We start from the raw sequence: 20,995 nt of genomic DNA, 5'->3' as shown, positions 1-20,995 counted from the left end.
AAGATCAAAGCATCTTAGCATCTAGAAGATCAAAGCATTTTAGAACCTAAAGATTCCATTTCTTCCAAACAGAATGTTACCATAGTTACCAGCAAAAGAGCTTTTCTGAGTGTTGTTAAGTTGACAATTTGTTATATTCTTCAGTAATTTTGTTATATTTTAGTTTTAGTGCATGTAATATAGTTCACATACATAATATTGTTGTTTCATGTTTTCAGCATTTCTGATTGATGTTTTATAATAAAATACATACATAGGTTTAATATTTGAGTCTCTGTTTCTCCAGTGATAGGCAGAGGTTCTGGACACTGGACTAACTAGGGCAGGGGTCCCCAAACTTTTTGCTGTGAGGGCCACATAACTTTTCCCTTCTCTGATGGGGGGCCGGGGTCAGTTTGTAACAGAAAAAGTGTGACGATCACAGGGGTGCCTAAACGTACACATTTATTGTTTTCCAGAAGGCCACACATAACCAAATATTAATAACCCTTTCCAGGATCTTCACAGAAAACAAAGTCAGGAAATAAATAAAAACACTATTAATGAAATGAATAACACTATTTATGAAATAAATTATGACCAAATAACCCTCTCTGGGATCTTCACAGAAAAAAGTCAGGGAATAAATAACACTTTCTGAAATAAAATTACAATATTTATGAAATCAATAAAAAACAAATAACCCTCTCTAGGTTCTTCACAGAAAAAATAAAGTCAGGAAATATATAACAACACTATTTATGAAATAAATAATATCCAAATAACCCTCTCTGGTTTCTTCTCAGGAAATATATAATAACAATATTTATGAAATAAATAATCACCAAATAACCCTCTCTGGGTTCTTCACAGAAAAAAATAAAATCAGGAAATATATAATGACACTATTTATGAAACAAATAATAATCAAATAACCCTCTCTGGGTTCTTCACAGAAAAAACATCCATGGAACATTAACTTTCTGTTGTGCCGTGCACAATCTTAACAGGTAAAAGTTCAGCTTAGTTGTCAGAGCAGAATGTGTAGGTTCGAGTAGGCTTGTAGACACCGCTGTTTGCAGCCCTCTCTCATCAACTTCCCTGTGAAAACCACAAAGCCAGCAGGTTGAGAAACCAAACTAAGTGATACAGCACAATACATTTCACTACCAGTATGGTTGTGGAGATGTATTTTATCCCAGTAGATTTTTTTATGATTATATTTGTTTATACTCAGAATGACTCATTTAAGTCAGAAAAGTGAGCTTACCTGTATGTTCATCAGTGTGAACTGTGCGCCTGCATCTGGCTGGTGAGAAGGTTAATGTCAGGTTCCATTCTAGTCACAGCCAGTCTCAAACACTGATGCAGATGTTCATCCGTCAGTCTTGATCTAGTCGGAGTTTTCAGGTGTTTCATGTGTGAAAAGGTTTGTTCGCAAATATACGTACTGCCAAAAAGTGTGGACATCTTCATTGCGTGTTTTTTTATGTTAGGGTACGTGTCGTTTGGGAGGGCGGCATAAAAGTTAATGAGACTGTTGGGCTTGAATGCGTCTTTCAGAACATCACAGTTCTGTAACTCAGCCAACTCAAACTGATAAGAAGGCTGGGCTTCATCGATGTCGGCAACAAAGGGGTTCTGAAAAAGACGGATTTCTTTTGCATTAACATGTAGTTCACGGAATCGCACACTGAACTCCGCCTTCAGCATTTCCAGTGCTTCCACACACTTTTCAGCTGGGAACGGGACCGCTGGGTTCTCTGTAGAGAGGTTTTGGGTAGCAGGGAGATGGATGAAGTTGTGCTTTTTCACTTGTTCCAAAAGCAGCGCTAGTTTCACCTCAAATGCTTTTATGTGGGAATACATGTCGCAAATGAGTTTCCCCTGGCCCTGTAGCTGCAAGTTGAGGCTGTTCAGCATTTCTGTCACGTCTGTTAAAAAGGCGAGGTGCCATTTCCATTCTGGGTCGATCAGCTCTGGGATTGTTTTGTCTTTTAAATGAAGAAATGCGTTAATTTCGGGTAGCAGCTCGTAAAAACGCCTCAAAACTCTGCCCCGGCTTAACCATCGGACCTCCGTGTAGTACAGCACATCGCCGTGCGCAGACTCCAGTTCAGTCAGGAATTGTTGGAACTGCCTGTGTTTAAGTCCGTTTGCTCTGATAAAGTTTATGCATGACACCACAACCTTCATGACAGAATCCCACTTCAACACTTTGCAGCACAGTGTTTGCTGGTGAATTAGGCAGTGGACTTGTAGCGGGGCGGTGAGACCCCGTTTTTCCATCTCCCGGTTCATGCGTCCTATTAGACCCCGAGACGCGCCCACCATACTAGGAGCCCCGTCAGTCGTAATGCTGGCAAGCTTTGACCAGTCCAGGTCCAACTCTTCCATGGTTTGACATACTTTGCCGAAAATATCCTCCCCCGTTGTAGTCCCTTTGAGACTTTGGAGGGCTGCCAGCTCCTCGCACATCTCAAAGTTTGCACTAACTCCACGAATAAAAATGAGCAGCTGCGCCGTATCCTGCACGTCCGTGCTCTCATCCATTGCTAATGAAAAAAAGTCAAATTCTTTAGTCTTCTGCTGCAGCTGGGCATATACATTACCCCCGATTTCTTCAATGCGTCTGGTGATTGTACTCGCAGACAGACTCACGGCATTAAAAACATCTTTCTTATCGGGACACACCTCCTCCACGACAGCATTCAAACATTTCTTGACAAACTCTCCATCAGTGAAAGGTTTACCGCTGCTTGCTATCAGTTGAGCAACCCGAAAGCCGGCCCGAATGGATGCCTGGTTCAGCTGAGCTTGGCGTACAAATGTATTCTGCTGAGTTAACAGTCCACTTTTTAGCTTTGCGAGTTTGTCTGCACGCATTTGGCCTTGCAAGCTATCATACTTGTCTTTGTGACGGGATTCATAGTGTCGCCGCAAGTTGTATTCTTTAAATACTGCCACCGCCTCCTGACAGATGAGACAAACAGCCTTTTCTTTGCATTGAACAAAAAAATAATCATTTGTCCATTGCAGGTTAAATACCCTGCATTCAGAATCAATTTTTCTCTTACCTAACCTTTTCGCCATTATTCTGTTCTAACAGGGAGGGGCAAGTCTAGGAGGGGAGGGAAGGGGAGTGGAGGGGAGGGGAGGGAGGGAGGGAGGGAGGGGCACACACTGCAGAAGGGTGGAGTAGCATGTCATGTTCTATGCGGGTAATCTCGATCGCGTGGCCAGACTTTAAAAAAATCATAAGGTGTCTCTGGTATTGTTCAGGGGGCCGGGCCAAATGTGGAGGAGGGCCGTAGTTTGGGGACCACTGAACTAGGGCTTCCGTGCCCCAGCACGTTTGACACCTATAGTCTGGATTGTTTACCTATTCTCAGTGAAATTGTGCTGTTCCTGTACCTGGTTACAGAACACTTTGTTGGCATAGTACCAACCTTCCCTTCAAGACAATGATAGCAACACAAAGTCTCTGATTAACCAAGTTTGCAGAAAACGGGAAAACAAAAAAATAACTTCCTGAGAACTTTTTACACAGTTTTGGCGGAGTACGAGGCTCCACAGGCTGCTGGGTGTAGCCGCTGTAGCAATCTGAAGCTAGAGTTGCTGCATCTATCGGACTATAACTGTATGATTTACATAAATCTAAGATTACCTGATGGTCGTGTACTATTGTAGAGTAATTACGCTGCAGGTTCACTGATAAATTATTAGAACTGACTGAGTTATCTGCTGTTTTATATCCATGCTAACGCTAACCTCTGCAGCTGACAGACACACAGCCAAATACACATGCATATGTCAATATATCAAGGCTGGAAAACTTCCGCGTTCATTTTAATTTATCGTCCAGTTAATTTATGTATTTATTGATAATCAGCCCAGGTCTAAATTAGCGCTACATTACCTTGTTTCAGTAACACTTGTATAAACAGCATGTGGATGCTTTTGGTTCAGATGCTGCATCATTGAAGTCGTACTGCTGTGGTATGACAGGTATTGTTTACAGTAAACACATGATTGCACCTTGTTTTCTTCATTTTTGAGGATGTAATGATCCCAGACTTTAGAGGTTCTCTGTCGTTTACTCTCCGCCATGGCGCTAAACTAAATGCAGAATGTTTGTCACACATTGATGATGCGCTAGCGGTGTGCGGTTGCTGCACGTATAGTGCGCGTCATAGGAATGTAACAATGCTTCGAGGCACAATTTTTGCCTCGAGGAATTTTTGTAATCGAGTTAATCGAGTAACTCTATGAATCCTTTCAGCCCTAGTTCAAAGTGACCAAAAATGATGAAAAAAGTGGTGAAATTAGATTTTAAAAACCTTCCTTTTTCACACATCTACTTTAGTAAAAAGATCTCTGATTGGCTGAAATGTAGCGTCTCGCCCCTTGTTTTTCTAAAGCTCAGATACAGAGCCATGAGAAGGAGCAGAGGTCCAGAGTTCTCTCAGAAAACTTTGAATCACAACGTCATCAAAGGTTAGGATGGATTTATCACCAAATGAAGCACAAAAAAAAGTACACACTGCAGCTTTAAATTCATGTTTTTTAAACCTGCTAGAAGTGTGTTAATTGGGTGACTTCTGATTTATTTTAGTTTTCATTTAATTTCTGATTGTCAATGTTGTGAATGGGTGAGTTTTTGTATATGTAGTTAAAACAGTGTGCTGACCTAATAGTTTCTCTGTGTTACCAGGTGAGGATGGAGGACAATCACACAGTCAGATTCATGAAGCTGTCTGCTGACTTCAACAGTGGAGTAAAAGTCAAGATCAGAGAGTTTGTGTTGTATGACAACAGTGAGCGTCAGACATGGGACTGTCTACTGATGCTTCCCAACACCCCAACAATGGCCCTCAGGTCAGTAGTGGAGACATCAACTGATCAGTGGGAGAAGTAGAGCTCAAACTAATGCACACTGTTGGTCAGAACGTTAAAAAATGATTTCTAAAGGATTCATTTAGAAGGTTAATGATAGAGGATTAGATTAAAGTGAAACAGTCTCTCTTCATTGATAATTCATCATGTAACCAGTAAAAAAAGGACTGACCCAAGCTGTTTGTGTCCAGCAGGCTCAAAGCCATTCTGCTGAATCATCAGTATTTTAAACAGGATGGAGGTGTCAGCTTCTGTTTAGTTTGTGTTTAGTCCTTGTGTTCTGAGTCTTTGTTTATTCTGTTTTCTACTGTAACTCTTGTCTCTGTGTTCCAGGGTTTCCTGCTTGTGGCTCCACCCCCCAGTGATGTCTGTGTGCTTGGTTTGTGACTGATTAGCTCCCTCATGTTTCCACCCAGGTGTGGCCCGTTCCCAATCAGGCCTCCTCTACTATTTAGCTGAGTGCTTGAACACTGAATGTTTGCTGGTTCATTGTCAATGTCTACCTTCCTCATGTCCTGCTGTGTTTGTTCCCTGGTTTCTTTGTGCTGCCCTTTGAGTTTTTTAGTTTGGAATAAACATAGACTGTTTCCAGGAATGCTACGCCTGCATTCTGCCTCCATCTTTCTCTGTGTTTAGGTCCACACCTACACCAAACCCTGACAGGAGGAACCTTATGAAAGGTGCAATATATAGAAATATTGTACATTTTCAGTTTTTAAATATGTTTGAAATACTTAAAATCTTAATTTGAGTGTTAAGAAACATGTCCTTAGGTGTCATGCCATATGAGTTGTTTTATTTTGTTATTTTTAGATTATATAATTATATAAACATTAATAAATATTGCTGGTCTGGCCAACCTGTAGTACCTTTTTGAGTATAAGTCTATTTACAGCAGAGCCATCCCTGAGAGTGCCACCTGCCATAAAACACAGGAAGAAGAAGTCGTCCCTGAACAACGCTGTCTCAGGCATATATCATCAACTACCTGGATTTCACCAAGCCCACACACAGCAGAAGACCTTAAATCTTCTAGAAGTTTGTAGAGTTAGGTGGTACTAACTACACGGGGCAGCTTCACCCCATGTATCCTATAACATCTCTACAGGCTGCGTCTGTAGAGGCTCGCGTTAGCAACAGATATATATCAGCAGATAACTCAGTCACCTCTAATCATTTCTCAGTGAACCTGCAGCGTAGTTACTATAAAATAGAATACGACCACCAGGAAATCTTAGATTTAGGCAAAACAAAGAGTTATAGTCCGGTAGATGTGAAGATCTGGACCTCCTACGGAGCCAGCTACAACCAGCAGCCTGTGAAGCAGTGGAGTCTCGTACCAGCGGTGTCCGCCAGCAGAGGAGACATAAGCGGTGTGATCAGAAGCAGGAGCAGGGATGCCGAGCGGGGCTAGCAACCAAGCTAAAAGCTAATCCTCAAAAAACGCTGCTTCCTTCCATCCTGTGTTCTAATGTCTTTTCCCTGGAAAACAAACTGGACTACCTGAAGCTGGATTTAAATATATGACGTGAGATGAGTGTTTGCATATACATCATAAACAACTTTGTCATAGACTTAAAGAAAACCAACCATTAAAGGTGTTTGACAGATTCAAAAATCGTGGAGCAATTATTATATATACATTATTTACATTTTAAGCATGATAGTAACTAAATAAACTAAATAGATTTTTCTTTTTTTACCCTTATTTCTGATGAAAGTTGTTCATATCTGCTCTAACACATCATGTTCATCTGTTTTAAAGAGAGACCAGCAACATTTATTTAGAAAATTGAAACATTTGACATTAGTTTATCATGAATAAACTGTGCAAATTTAATATTTCACAAGTTTGAAGTTTTAGACCCCAAACATTTAAATTATACTGTACTCACATTCTCAGCTTTGTTGTAATGTTAATGAGCTTCACAGAATGTCATAATTGATCTTTGGAAATGTAAGTATTGATTCATATTTGTCAATAATAAATGAACACACAGATTAACACATTCTTTTTCACCTCCCCAAATACTTTTACGTTGGATTTCTAAAAGTGTAGTGGATGCATCAGAAATTGTGATGTGGTCAGTGTTTTTACCAGAAAAGGCCTTCACTGAAGGAAGGTCATTGTTAACACAAGGGTCGTTTCACCACATTTCAATAATTATCCCATGCACTTTGGTCTCCAAAAATTCTGAAATTGTTACCAATTGTTCAGTGATTATTCAATAGACAAACAGAAAAGAGAATCTATCCTAAATAAATTCACATAATTTATTCAAAGTGCAAAGAAAGAGGAAACGAGTGTGACAGAGAAAGGATCTAAACTCTCGACTGCTGCAGGAGGCAGATTTTGTTCATCACTGAAAAGATTCATTATCATTTTAATGCTTCCTACGAGTCAAATACGTTAAACTACAGTTTCTGCACAGACTTTTTTTTTTTTACATCTAATTTAGTTTCTAAAGCTTATCAAAGTGCATTAAAATGACATCAGGACTAAATTTATTTTTTTTTCTAATTAAACAAACCACACTACCTGACTACATATCATAGGATGGGGACATTTATTAATTGAGCATAGCGTTATTTCAGGCAGGCCTCTGACGTCAAGCCAGCCACACCTTCAGTCAACAAACTGGCCCCTTATTGGTCACAACATACAGGAAGCATGACCCAAACCGCGACAGCTGCCTTTTACCTCCTCAGCAAGCATTGCGCAACCAACCTCCGCCCCAACTCCTCCTGGTCAGTATGTATCCAAGTAACTGGGTGTCGTTTTTTTATCATTAACATATGCTGTGATCTGTTCCAGGGGGTTTCTGCTAAACCGCTCTCCTTGCTTTAGCCTTTAGCTAGGGCTCAGGGAAGGTCAGGGAGGAGTGCTCTCCCTGCCTCCGGCTTTCCATGTAAGGTCATGGAAAGAACAAGGAGGTCCCAGAACAGACCCATACCACCAAATATATGATTGTATGCATATCCATGTAAAGCACTCAAAGGCGCTATACAAATCCTAATGCACATTTATTGTAAATAAATCATTTATTTTGACTAAAGCAGTCCTGACTGAAATTTATTTCATTCATATTTACTAAATTAGTATATTTTGTCCTTTTGATCTATTTATTAAAACTCTTGCATGTTTCCTGATTAACTTCACTTTGCTTCCTCATTGTTGACAAGGTTATAAATAAAATATGTAGTTATTAACAAAGCTGAGCTCCTTTCAGGGCAAACTACAGTCTAATATACACACACACAGACTAGAAACATTCCTTCAGCTCACTGTAAATACCAGCAGAAATGCACAGCTTCAGCTATTTGGAGCTATATAATGAAAAACACATGAGTCAGCTTATTCCCTGAATGACCTAAATGTATCTAAACCAAGTAGACATGATGACATGGTAGAGGCTGAGATTATGTCAGCCTCTGCTATGGCTTTGATTAGGACTGTAATAGAGAGTGATGATAGAGTTTCAACGTTAGTGTCTGGGTTAAAAAGCTCGTCTGGTTTTTGCATCTCTGATGATCTTCACAGATCACAAACTGTGGATGTTAAAAATCCCAAAAGTGCTTTGAGTAACATTAAAAACAACCTGAAAAGCATCACCAAGTGAGCCACAAGATGGAGACTCTGCAGAGACTCTTATTTCAGGTAACACAGATGAGCTTCAATAATCTATGACCCAGTCACAACTTCCCACCACTATTTTCATGTGTTTTTCACCTGTAAAATGAGAACAGCCTACAAACAGTAAGTCTGTCAGACTAACAGTACAGGCTGAAGAAATACAATAATCCCTTCACATCCAATCACCTGAGAGTATTCCTAATGTTATGGATGGAAGAAAACAGTCTCATCTTGGCAGGGGTGGACTGGCATCCGGGGACACCGGGGATTGGGCCGGTGGGCCGGGCCATGAGAAAGAGAAAAAGAAAAGGGGAAAAAACAAACCTGTTTGTTTATTCCACTTTCTTGTATCAAGTTTTGGCCACGAAACTCTAAGTATTTTACCCCTCTTTCCTGTAAATATCCCATATTTTAATGTAATAATAATTAAAAATTAAATGTAAAAAAAACATTCCTCTGCCTCTGAAGAGAACTGTGACCTGAAATGGCCTGGATGGCCTTTCTCACGAGATTAGGTTAAATTAAATTAAATTAAATTAAATTAAATTAAATTAAAAGTGTCGACAGCAGCAACAAACCAGGAAACAACTCATAAGAGAGATGGATGAAGACGTTATGATGAAACAACAAAGAACTGGTGTAAATATGTTGTAAAATGTGATGTAGGGTTTATCTTCCTAAAGAGCAGCAGGATGTGACACAGTTACACATTCCTTTAGATTAGTAACTGAGATTTTAACATCTACCACAGCGGAAAGAATCACGTAAATCACTTTCTATTTTGGCGAAAACTACAAAATTGCATTTATAGATATATTTTGTATTTTGTATAAAAATACTAGTTTTAGGAGTCACTGCTTTTACTTCTCAGACACATGTAAATGTCAGTTAGATGGATTAATGAGTGCGTTCTAACCCAGACCTTCCCCATAACAAGCTACACTACAGAACTCACTCACACGTGCTGTCTCTAACAGGAGAAAAAGCCAAAAGTAGCACATATTGTGCAGTTGTTTGTTAATAAATGTGTCTGTGTAGCACTTTGGATCAGCAAATTTAATCCAGAATTGTCTTTCTGTTCATACGTCATTTGAAATATTACTGAGATTTATATAATTTATCAACATTTTGAGAAAATATATTGAGACACCCAGTCCTAGTAGGAATGTTCACAGCATTTCAATGTTAATAAAGGTCCTCCCACCAGATTCTAATCACATCATTGTATTTAATAAGTGGTTGATAAGTGGATATTTTAGATTTCCTGTACAATTGTCTTAAAATGAAAAGTGATACTGGAGTATGGGGGGTATTGTATCAATGAGCGTTTGCATTAAAATCATTTCATGCTGTAAAATCACTTTACTGATGTAATTATTTTACTGTAAGCTACTTAAGGGTTCAAGTTAATGGTTCATTTACGATTATGGTCCAAAGCAACATCAAATGCAGTTTTTTTTCATCAAGGGACATGAAACTTGTGTTACTGGCTGGCCCCCCACACCACACATGACGTGGGCTCTATTCTCCCACACTGAAAAATACACTTTATTTCAGTAATATTAAGTTAAACTTAATGCCACTATCAAGTAAAATGTACTTAACTTGAAATTAATGAAGATATTAAGTCAATGTTGTTTGTTATATATCATTTTGATGTTGTATTTACTCAAACAAATGAAGTAAAATTAATTAAGTTTTTCCATAAACTGAAATATCACCAACATGAAAATATGAAGTACATTTTATATATTTGTAATATTTACTGTAAATACTGCACAGGCATGAGGAGAACATGCAAACTCTACACAGAGGGGTGTCAAACCCATGGCTGTAAAGTAAAAGTGCCTCCTTATTTTATTGTTAATGACAATAAATGTGATTGTTACATAGAGCTGGACAATATATCGTGATTCAACATATATTGAGTTTCTTTTTTGGCGATATAGAAAAAAACAATATTGCCTATATCCATATATATCCATATTTTTTTAACTTCTTTTTATTTATTCAATCACAGTAAAAATCACATCAAACAAGTATTTAATATTATTCATAGAGTACAATTAAAAAGTGTTCTTCTTTACAATGTATCCATATTGCTGAGATACATATATATTTTTATAGGTTATTTTGTATTAAAATACTCGTTTTAGGAGTTGTTGTTGATCACTGAATGTGTCCTAACAAAGACCTTCCTCCAAACAAGCCACACTACAGAACTCACTCACACGTGCTGTCCCTTAGAGGAGGAAAAAGCCCAAAGTAGCACATATTGTGCAGCTGTTTGTTAATAAATGTGCCTGTGTGGAATTTTTCATCAGCAAATTTAACCCAGAATTGTCTTTCTGGTCAGACTTTGACTTTAGAATATTGAAATATATATCGTATAATGTCCTTTTGAGGAAAAAACATCAAGATATGAGTTTTGCTCCAAATCGCCCAGCCCTATTGTTAAAGAAAAAGGTCATTTACACTATATCTACTTTTTCTTATTATATACTGATTATGGTCTAAAGCAGTTGTGTGTTTTAAATCATGACCTGTAAAAAAAACCAATAGCATTGAATCCCAGTATATGTGTAGAATAGGTAAGTAGGGTCATTGGGGGCTGTGATAATGACAGGTTCTCATTTACAAAGGAAGCCCATAGAAAAGTAGACCTATCATGCACTAGTGCACACCCCCTCAGTACTGCATGATAAATATTAACCAATGCACCAAGACAGCATGTATCAATCATACACCTGTGAACACCAATGGAACTATAATTCATATTTAAGAAGCCCTTAAATCTGATGGTTTTGCAGCATTAAATCTACAGTAGTAAAGCACCCAAAGGAGCCCATTGACCTGGAGCTGCTTGTATAGTGATGGATTGATAAGGTGATTGATCATGTAACATGATAGCAGTGTAGTAATAATACTATTAATAAATAATAATAATCATTCAGTTCGAGGTCACTTCATAAAACTAATAGGTCTAGACAATTAATATTTCACAATATGAATTATTAATCTGAGTTAAAATGGAAAGAACTGATGTTGACAGGTAGTCATGGTAACTCAAAATAAGTTAGAAGACCTGTGTTGACAGGTAGTCAGGGTAACTGAAAAGATGATAGTGCCATGTTCTAAAAGTCCTACGGGTAGACATCAAAGCCTCAAAAGCAGTGAAAAGGTTACTAATTTTTAAAAGTTCCACAGGTAAACATCAAAGCCTTACTGTGGAACTACAGACACTGTGCTAATTGTTTGGACCGTATACTTTGGACCATCGTCAAGAGCGCACAGCCTGTTGACTTTAGCTGATCAAAGAAATTGTAATGGAGAAGCTAAGTGCCCAGGTGGTCGGGCGAGTGTTTGTCCGACAGTATTACACCGTACTGAACAAGGAGCCCGAGAACCTGCACAGGTTCTATGGGAAGGACTCGTCCTACGTTCACGGAGGTTTGGACTCCAAAGGCAAACCAGCAGGGGCTGTTTATGGAAATTTGGAGATCCAGAAGCGGGTGATGGAGCTGAGTTTCAAGGACTGTCACACTGAGATTTGTCACATGGACGCCCACTCCATGCTGAACGAGGGCGTGGTGGTGCAGGTGATGGGGGAGCTGTCTAACAACATGCAGCCCATGCGGAGGTTTGCGCAGACCTTGGTCCTGGCTCCGGAGGGAACCACCTCAAACAAACTCTATATCCACAACGATGTCTTCATTTACCAGGATGAGGTCTTTCAGGACTCTGACTCTGAACCTCCTGAAGAGTCTGAGGAGGACGTGGAGGAGCAGGAGGACATAACAGAAAAAAGCTCCTCAGACCTCCCGGAGCCCGCCCCTGAGAATAACAGGTCGTTCTCCTGGGCGTACGTTACCAGTAAGTACCTCCCACCCTGTGGAGCCGTCCCAGTGTCAAGAATCCTCCCCCACAAGGTTAAAGTCTCGCCCACAACACAGCCCAGAGTGCAGGTAAAGTGTGAGTCTCAGAGCTCCACACAGGGACCTCAGAGACCTAAGGGTCGAAGGATTGTTCGTTATCCTGACGCGCATCAGCTGTTCGTAGGAAATATTCCTCACGACGTGGAAAAGACCGAACTGGTGGAGTTCTTTGAACAGTTCGGCTCAGTCCTGGATTTCAAGATCATTAGCAGAGAAAAACATCCAAACTTTGGTTTTGTGGTGTTTAACGATTCTGAGCCGGTCCAGAAGATCCTCAGCAGCAGACCTATTGAGTTGTTTGACAACGTGCGTCTGAATGTCCAGGAGAAAAAGACGCGTTCGCTGCGTGAAGTTGAGAGCAGAGAGTCTGAGGGTCGAAGGAAGGTTCGTTATCCTGACGCTCATCAGCTGTTCGTAGGAAATATTCCTCACGACGTGGAAAAGCCCGAACTGATGAAGTTCTTTGAACAGTTCGGCTCAGTGTTGGATTTCAAAATCATCAGCAGAGAAAAACATCCAAACTTTGGTTTCGTGGTGTTTAACGATTCTGAGCCGGTCCAGAAGATCCTCAGCAGCAGACCTATTGAGTTGTTTGACAACGTGCGTCTGAATGTCCAGAAGAAAAAGACGCATTCGCCACGTGAAGTTGAGCGCGGAGATGCTCGTCCTCGCCCTGGAGCACCCAGAGGGGGCGGAGTCAGAGGCCCCTCATCCCAAGGGGGTGGAACCAACAAACCCAACCTTGGCTCTGTTTGTGGGGTGGTGGCCTAGTGAGCGTTTCTCTGCCCCCTGGCAGTGAGACTACGCCCCCTCCTTAAGCCCCACCCACTGTGTATCTGGACGTTTGCATCACTCTGAACTCGAATCGATCTAAAGATTAAAATATTGGTTGAAAACTACTTGAACTGTGGTCTGTGGTCAATGAAGTTTGAATAAAAACTAACAAATCGTAACATTGCCTGGCAACCCTTTTCAGAGGTTTGAATTAAAGATCCAAACAATAATAATTGTAGGAGCCATGATTAATTTCTGAGCTACCTCAGTATAATATGTTTAGCATCTACCTAACCCGTAGATGGGCGGGTCATGCAGGTTATTTATGTTGCCATGGTGATTGCACAGGTGTGGTTAATCAGGGAGAAGCAAACAGTTTTTCGACTACTCCTGGGGCTCTTGTGAATGGGTTTTCTGTATTCAGTTTTACCGGACATTTTAATAGTGTTTTTTTTGTATTCACAATTCCCTGTTTATTTTCTGGATTAAAGAGCAAATAATTCAGAAACACCAACAAATTATTTTCATATCCTTTATCAACCAAGTACTTGTCAAAACAACAATCTCTGCACCACCAAAGGTGGACAAAGTTAAAGGGCTTGGACACTTTAATAATAATAATAATAATAATAATAATAATAATAATAATAATAATAATAGTAGGGGACACATGTCAGTGTTAAACAGCTCTGTGTGCTGTTCAGCAGAGGGGTGTTCCATAAAGGAGGGTTAACAAACTCTGAGTCTATCCATAAACTCTGGGTCAACATACCCCACGATGGGAAACTCTGTTTATCTGATTCCATTACAGCTGGTATGAAGTGGGTTAATCAACCCTGAGTATGTAAACCTTGGGTTACTTACGTGCACGCGCGAGATAAAAAAACAATCATCAATGGATCAGAGATTACTCAAACTGCCATGACAACCAAACGGAACAGAGTGATTTATTCACCCTAATGGGTGAAATAAGTCAGTGTTTGAGGAATATGAGCCTGTTCTAAAGGTGTGTTCAGTCTTTAGTGACTATAGTGGCTTAAATCACCCGTAATTAGTCGCATATTTTGGTCGCTTCATCACTTTATTGCTTCAGTGACGTGACAAGCGGTGAATAATATGAATAAAATGTGTCTGAGGAGAAGTGTCAGCAGCATAGGATGTCTGCATAGAGAGTCCTCCTGTTACACTGGATATAAAAACAGTAAATGCTGCTTCATATCACATAATTTATATTGATTTTAATGTAATATTGTCGGTAGAGTCATCTCAACGTCCTAATAAATGTCATAACCAAAAACTGTAGCGGGACGCGAACCCCCGACCCATCGTTTCCAAGAGCTGTGTCACTTCACTGCACCATCATACCTTCAAAGATGTGTGATCTACAGATTGAACTGTAACTGTATAACAATATAAAACAATAATCGAGCCTTAAAAGTGGATTTATTTAAATGATCATCTCCTCCTTTATATTATCCACAGGTTTGTATTCAGAGAACTTTATTACAGACGTCAGTAGATGTTTTAATGCTGATCAACCTCAACCTAATGATCTACATCTACAATGTTATAAAGAAAAGTTCTCAAACTTTTCAGCCAATGACCCTCAAAAATAAAGGTTCCATAGACCGGGGACCCCCACTGTACCTGAAGGTGGTTGATCACAGGCATGAACATTGAAGAACAGTCATGTGGAGACAGGGCCATCTATGAGGGGAAATAAAGGGGAGAGATGTTTGGGGAGCATCGATAAAGTCAGTAAAATGATGGTCCATTGTTCTATGAATCTGTGATAAACACATTTATTTATCTTAATAATATCCACTGTTATCCAGGTTGTTTGTTATTATTTGCACCATAGTTTGTAGTCATCTTAAAGATGTAAATCATTGTTTTAATCAGAAATAAAATGGGTTAAAAGTGACCAAAAACTGTGGAAAAGAGGCTGAAAAGAGATTTTAAAATTCACAAAAAATTATTAATATTCGCAAATTAGGGGTAATGTAATAAATACACATAAGGGTTTTAGTTGTGAGATTTTTAGAACATAAATGAGGTAAATGACAATATTTTACACAGTTGTAACATAATATTCAAACTGACAGAGATTATTAAAGAAGTAAGTGAATAAAAAAGTCAGAAAATAACCCAAAGAACTGAAAAGTAAATCAAATCATTAGAATAAAACAGTAATTAGAACAAAACAGAAATGTAACCAGGTGTTATGTTAATTTATACCTCTACTAATATTTATATAGATTACAAGGAAACAGATTTGTGATTGTATTCATATCTTTATTATCTCTCTGAAGAGTCTTAGTTAAATCTATAGACCACGTACCATGTACAGTTCAGCCCCCCCACCTTTGATTAGACGTTTTAGGTGGTGAGGTTGTTTTTATAACCTCAGGTGATCAGCCACTGTTCTGCATTCTGGGCCAGGGTCTGTACAGTATATATGATTCCTCAATAAATGAAATAATGTTATCCATGTCTGTTATTAAGATCATTAGTTCATTTACCTTTTAACTAAAAAATATGACTTTTATTCAAGCTACAACTGTAAAGTGTTGTGGAGTGTTACAAAAAAATAGTCAATCAACTCTAATCATCAAGAGAAAGAAAACAGTATGAAATCTATAAATATGATATCCAAAAGTTATTCTATCTGTCATTTCAAAAATATCAACGTATGATCAACAAGAAAAAGTTTTTAGTAATTTCTTAAAAAAAAGATACTAACACATCTTAAATTATAAATATTTAAATATTTGTGTGTGTGTGTGTGTGTGTGTGTGTGTGTGTGTGTGTGTGTGTGTGTGTGTGTTATAGTGTTAATTGACTTGTCTAACAAACTAAACTATTGATGAAAAAATAAATGCTTTATATCACATATTGCCATTTTGAGGAAAATATAGAAATATTGGTCCATATCACCCAGGCCTACTGTAACCAAAGCAGTAATGTTTTATCTTGTAAAGGATATGATTGTCTAAACCAGGGGTCCCCAATCCTGGTCCTCAAGGGCCACTATCCAGCATGTTTTAGATGTTTCCCTCTTCCAACACACCTGATTGAAATGAACAGGATTGTTATCAGGCTTCTGCAGAGCTTGATGATGAGTTAATCATTTGAATCAGGTGTGTTGGAAGAGGGAAACATCTAAAACATGCTGGATAGTGGCCCTTGAGGACCAGGATTGGGGACCCCTGGTCTAAACTGTGTAAAATGAGGTGTTCAAACACTGCTTAAAGTAGGATTTTATTAATATGAGTGTGTTACCTCAATAACAAATAGAAATCACTAGACTGATATGATGCCTTGGTATGTAGCAAGTGATGCTAATGCTAATGCTACACTATAGTTCATTCATTTTCAGACCCACTTATTCCTGTTTGACAGGGTCGCGGGGGTCTGCCGGTGCCAATCTCTGGCTATCATTGGGCGCTGGGTGGGGGTACACCCTGGACAGGGCGCCAGTCCATCACAGGGCAACACAGACAGACAACCACTCACTCTCATTCACTACTATGGGCAATTTAGAGACTCCATTCAATCTTATAGTCATGTATTTGGATTGTGGGAGGAAGCCGGAGTACCCGGAAAAAACCCATGCAAACAACACTATAGTTAAAAGACTGTGTGACTATAAGAACATGTCAGATCTTTTGTTTGATGTTCATTGTACTTGGAACCAGTTTGATAAATTGCTTACATACAATTTTAAAAAAAATATTTGAAAATGACCTTGTCTTAAATGATCTTTTATTCCTTTTTTCCATTTAGGGTGATGATTTTAAGTAGGTGAATTGGTTCGTTTTATTGGTAAATAACTTTAAAATAGTTTAAATGATTTTAATGAAAAAAAATTGTATTTTGATTGTGATTTTCCAAAAATAAATGGTGATATGATTTTTTTTCCCCATATCACCCACTGTGACTGAGGTAAAGGTAGCACTGCCTTGGGCCACAGTGTTTTAAGTGGGAGCCCCCTGCCTCTGTCATCATCAACATCTGTGATAAACACCTACAACATGAGACATGTCCCCAGATCAATGATGGACAGTTGGTTGATATGAAATATTAACAAATAAATGTATTTTGTCACATGTTCTCCACAGGGGCTGCTAAACAAGCTAGCTAACGTTAGCCAATGTGAACTTTAGCTAGCTAGCTCACTCTGTGGGTCTTTACCAGGTACTACGTGTTAAGGCTTCAGCGAGCAGGAGAACTCTGTCAGCATGGAAGATTTTGACAACACCGTACTGTCAGTGTTGGAGGGTAAGTCATGTTTTTCATTATAATTTGGTGATTATTAAGCAAAGTTAGCATCTGTATTGGTAGCTTTGATCACATTAATGTTGCACACTGTTAGCTGGATGTTGTCTGTTCCTGTATGCAAAAAATGCCTTGCTTAAGTGCCGTGAAACAGGTGCCGAACTTTTTTCTTTTAATAACCTAAACTTTGGGTGGGACAGCAACAAGAAAAAACACTTATTACTGTGAGCGCTGCAATTGGTACTGTGTTGTTTTGATGCGCCGTGTATGTGTGACGTCATCGGCGCGCGTCGGCGCGGGGAGTTGAAGTAATGTTGTGTGGGTGAAAATAAACGGAGACGTCTGCCCTGGCGTTCCAAGAGTCTAAGTCGTGTGTTCTTGTCTACAACAGCAAGTGAGAGCCCCTATACCTCGGACGTTACATTGGAGACAGCGTTTGGTCTGACACGGGACAATAACTTTGGGGCGAGCTTAAAACAGAAGACTTTTTATGACAGCAGGATGAGGCACGAGCCCTATGAAGTGGGGGATCTGGTGTGGCTCAACGACCCCACGGAGAGCCGTCGCAAACTTGCTCCGCATTGGAAGGGTCCTTACTTGGTACAGGCCCGTTTAGACACGGATGGCATGGTGGGGGTCACGTATCGGATAAATAGCCCTTTTGCCGAGGACCCTCCTCACCAGACTGTTGATTATAATAGACTCCGCCGCTATGGCCTGCCGGCTGCCGTGCCTATGGCTGGTTCTTCGGAATCTGGTCATGCCCCTTCTATGTCCCCTGTGCTGCAGGAGTTTGTTACCCCTCACGGCAGCCCGGGTGCTGTTCCTTTGCCTGGCTCCGCTGGGGGTGGCGGCGGCATGGGGCAGGTTGGTGTTTCACCTTGTTCCCCTGTGCCTGCTCTGGGTAAAGTCTCCCGGGCTGGGAGGCAGTCACGGGTTCCTACTCGTTTCCGGGACTATGTCTTGGAATGATTTTGTTTTATTTTATTGTTTTTTATTTAGGAAGGTAATTTCCCGTGTTTTCGGTGTGAAAGGGGTGTTTTGTTTTTTTATTGTTCTGGTTTTATTTTTTTCTCTCTTCTTCTTCTTTTCCATAACGGCATTGTGTGTTTTCTCAGGTTGGTTCTGTCATGTTCATGGTGCCTTGTTTTCCCCTACTTGGGTTGTTTATGTTCTGGGGGGTGTACCCACTGTTGTTTTTTTTTGAAATGGGGACATTTCTTTTCCTGAGGGGGGACGCATGTGAGCGCTGCAATTGGTACTGTGTTGTTTTGATGCGCCGTGTATGTGTGACGTCATCGGCGCGCGTCGGCGCGGGGAGTTGAAGTAATAATGTGTGGGTGAAAATAAACGGAGACGTCTGCCCTGGCGTTCCAAGAGTCTAAGTCGTGTGTTCTTGTCTACAACAGCAAGTGAGAGCCCCTATACCTCGGACGTTACATTACTGTTATTATTATTAATAATATTTCACCATAGTTGACCATCTACACCAAAATGTACAAGTGACTCCAAAAGATGAGGTCCCTGAGGAAGAGGCAGGGCTCCACGCCACAACGATGGGTGTTAAAGAAGAGTTTCTTCTGCTCAAACAACACAGACAATGACACTGATGGTGACAGAAGTGGTGACACAAGCAGTTCAACCATAATTATTGAGAGCAATGATGACCTCAGCGAGGACAGTTTAAATGGAGGTTTGTGCTAAAAGTGGGAACAATTCTGTCATAGTTCTGATTTGTGTACATCTAAAAAAGTTTAAACCTGTACTGAGACTATATTTGCCTCTGTCTCATGTGCCAGAGTACATTGTAATGCAAACAATGTTGGATATTGACCTGTGTTTTCCTGTTATTTTGCTTATGTGTTTACAAATGATTTCATTATTTTCACCAAGAAAAGCGTCTCCACTTAAATCAGCTGAAACAGTCATTTTCCACAAAATCATTATCAAACACATTTTTAGAATTTCCTAACAATAAGTAAAACATTAAGCTGATCAAATGAAATAGGTAATTGACCATTCCTAAAAAAATCTGAAAGTCCATTAAGAAAACACTGCTCTACTCAAACTGTTATTGTTTTTTAGACTTTAGGTGAAGTGAAGTTTGACCTCTGATAGGTGTACCTTACACTCTTTATGATAACTGTTTTCTGGTTCTGTCAAACCTAGTGGGGGAAGTAAGTAATGACTTTCTAATATAATTGTGCATTATATTTTAGTCATACACATGGCACTAACTATGATTTCTCTTCTCTGATGCTAGTGTAATAGTGTTTCCATGGAAACGTCTTTGTCTCACCGTCTTATTTTATAGTCTGAGGATGCAGGTGAGTCACTACAAAACATTGAGCAAAATGTACAAGAATCCCAACACAAAACCCAACCAAGGCGATTTTGCCCAAATTTTGGACCTTGAGTTCAAGGCTAGACGGGCTTTCATTGATGCAGATATTACAAAGGAAGAAGACTGACCAATGAAACTCTTTGATGCATACCCCTGCTTCAAAGACACTGGAAATGTCAGCTTTTTGACTTCCGTCCTTGGTACTGTGTGTTTCTGTCTGTGCAGTCTGCCCTGTATCAAGCCTGCTCAGTGGTAATAACTGAACAGAATTGTGTCCAAGGCAATGGATGAGCTGCATCGCCAAATTGCAACCCCCAATTTTTATTTTTATTAATAATTTAAAAGGTACAATAAACATTAAACACACCCTTTACAATTACTGTACATGTTTTCTCTTAATTGAATATTAATATTACAAATGCTTTTGGATTTTGCACCATTGTTGTTATTGTTCCCTCGAGACAATTACACGATACCTGTAAGTGTTATATTGTATTACAGTGCATTATTCTCAATGTTAAATTAGGTTCTATTTTTTTCAATGGTTTGTTGTGTCACAGAATTGCATTGTTTTGTCTTGATATATAAAATAAATATGTGCTAACCACTACATTAATTATAATTAAATTCAGTACATCTACACGTTTGCTATATGTTGTCACCACTAAAATTTTGTATTTTTTTTTCAAGATTATCATCAACTCAGGCTGATTAAAACCATCCCATCTGAGCTGGGACATGAACTCATCCATTTATTCACACATTAGTTCTTCTAATGTCTTTAAACACTTTTATTGATACACACAGACCTGGTCAGAGCAGGTTACACTCCCAGTTAGGATCATGGAAAATAACATTTGCTCCATCTCAGTATCTAGTTTAGACTTTTTTTTAGACCTGTGTCCTGGGTATGATGGGTTCACGAGGTGAACAGTACTCAGCCATGTTGGGAAGTCCAGAAATCACACAGCATCTCACGCAATCATACTCGCTGTGGTTGCCAGAAAATACCACAGACCAAGTATTTAAGTGTAGTCATAGCACTCAACAATTCTGTTTCCTGTGCTACAAGAGACAACAAAGATCTGCTTGTTCATCACTGCAATGTCAAAGCAACTGTGTATGTGGACCATTTCAGGAACATCGTACCAGGTG

General features: G+C 39.5%; 1 pseudogene; it reads left to right on the top strand.

Annotated features, from left to right (window-relative positions):
• The first annotated feature begins 8,503 nt into the window (after positions 1 to 8,503).
• Positions 8,504 to 13,215, top strand: LOC114458379 (ras GTPase-activating protein-binding protein 1 pseudogene; annotated as a pseudogene).
• The last annotated feature ends 7,780 nt before the right edge of the window (positions 13,216 to 20,995 follow it).

Source organism: Gouania willdenowi, unplaced genomic scaffold, assembly GCF_900634775.1.
Source record: "Gouania willdenowi unplaced genomic scaffold, fGouWil2.1 scaffold_10_arrow_ctg1, whole genome shotgun sequence".
Taxonomy (NCBI): Eukaryota; Metazoa; Chordata; class Actinopteri; order Blenniiformes; family Gobiesocidae; genus Gouania; species Gouania willdenowi.
Note: the sequence above shows the minus strand (reverse complement) of the source record. Positions and strands in the feature narration are given on the sequence as shown.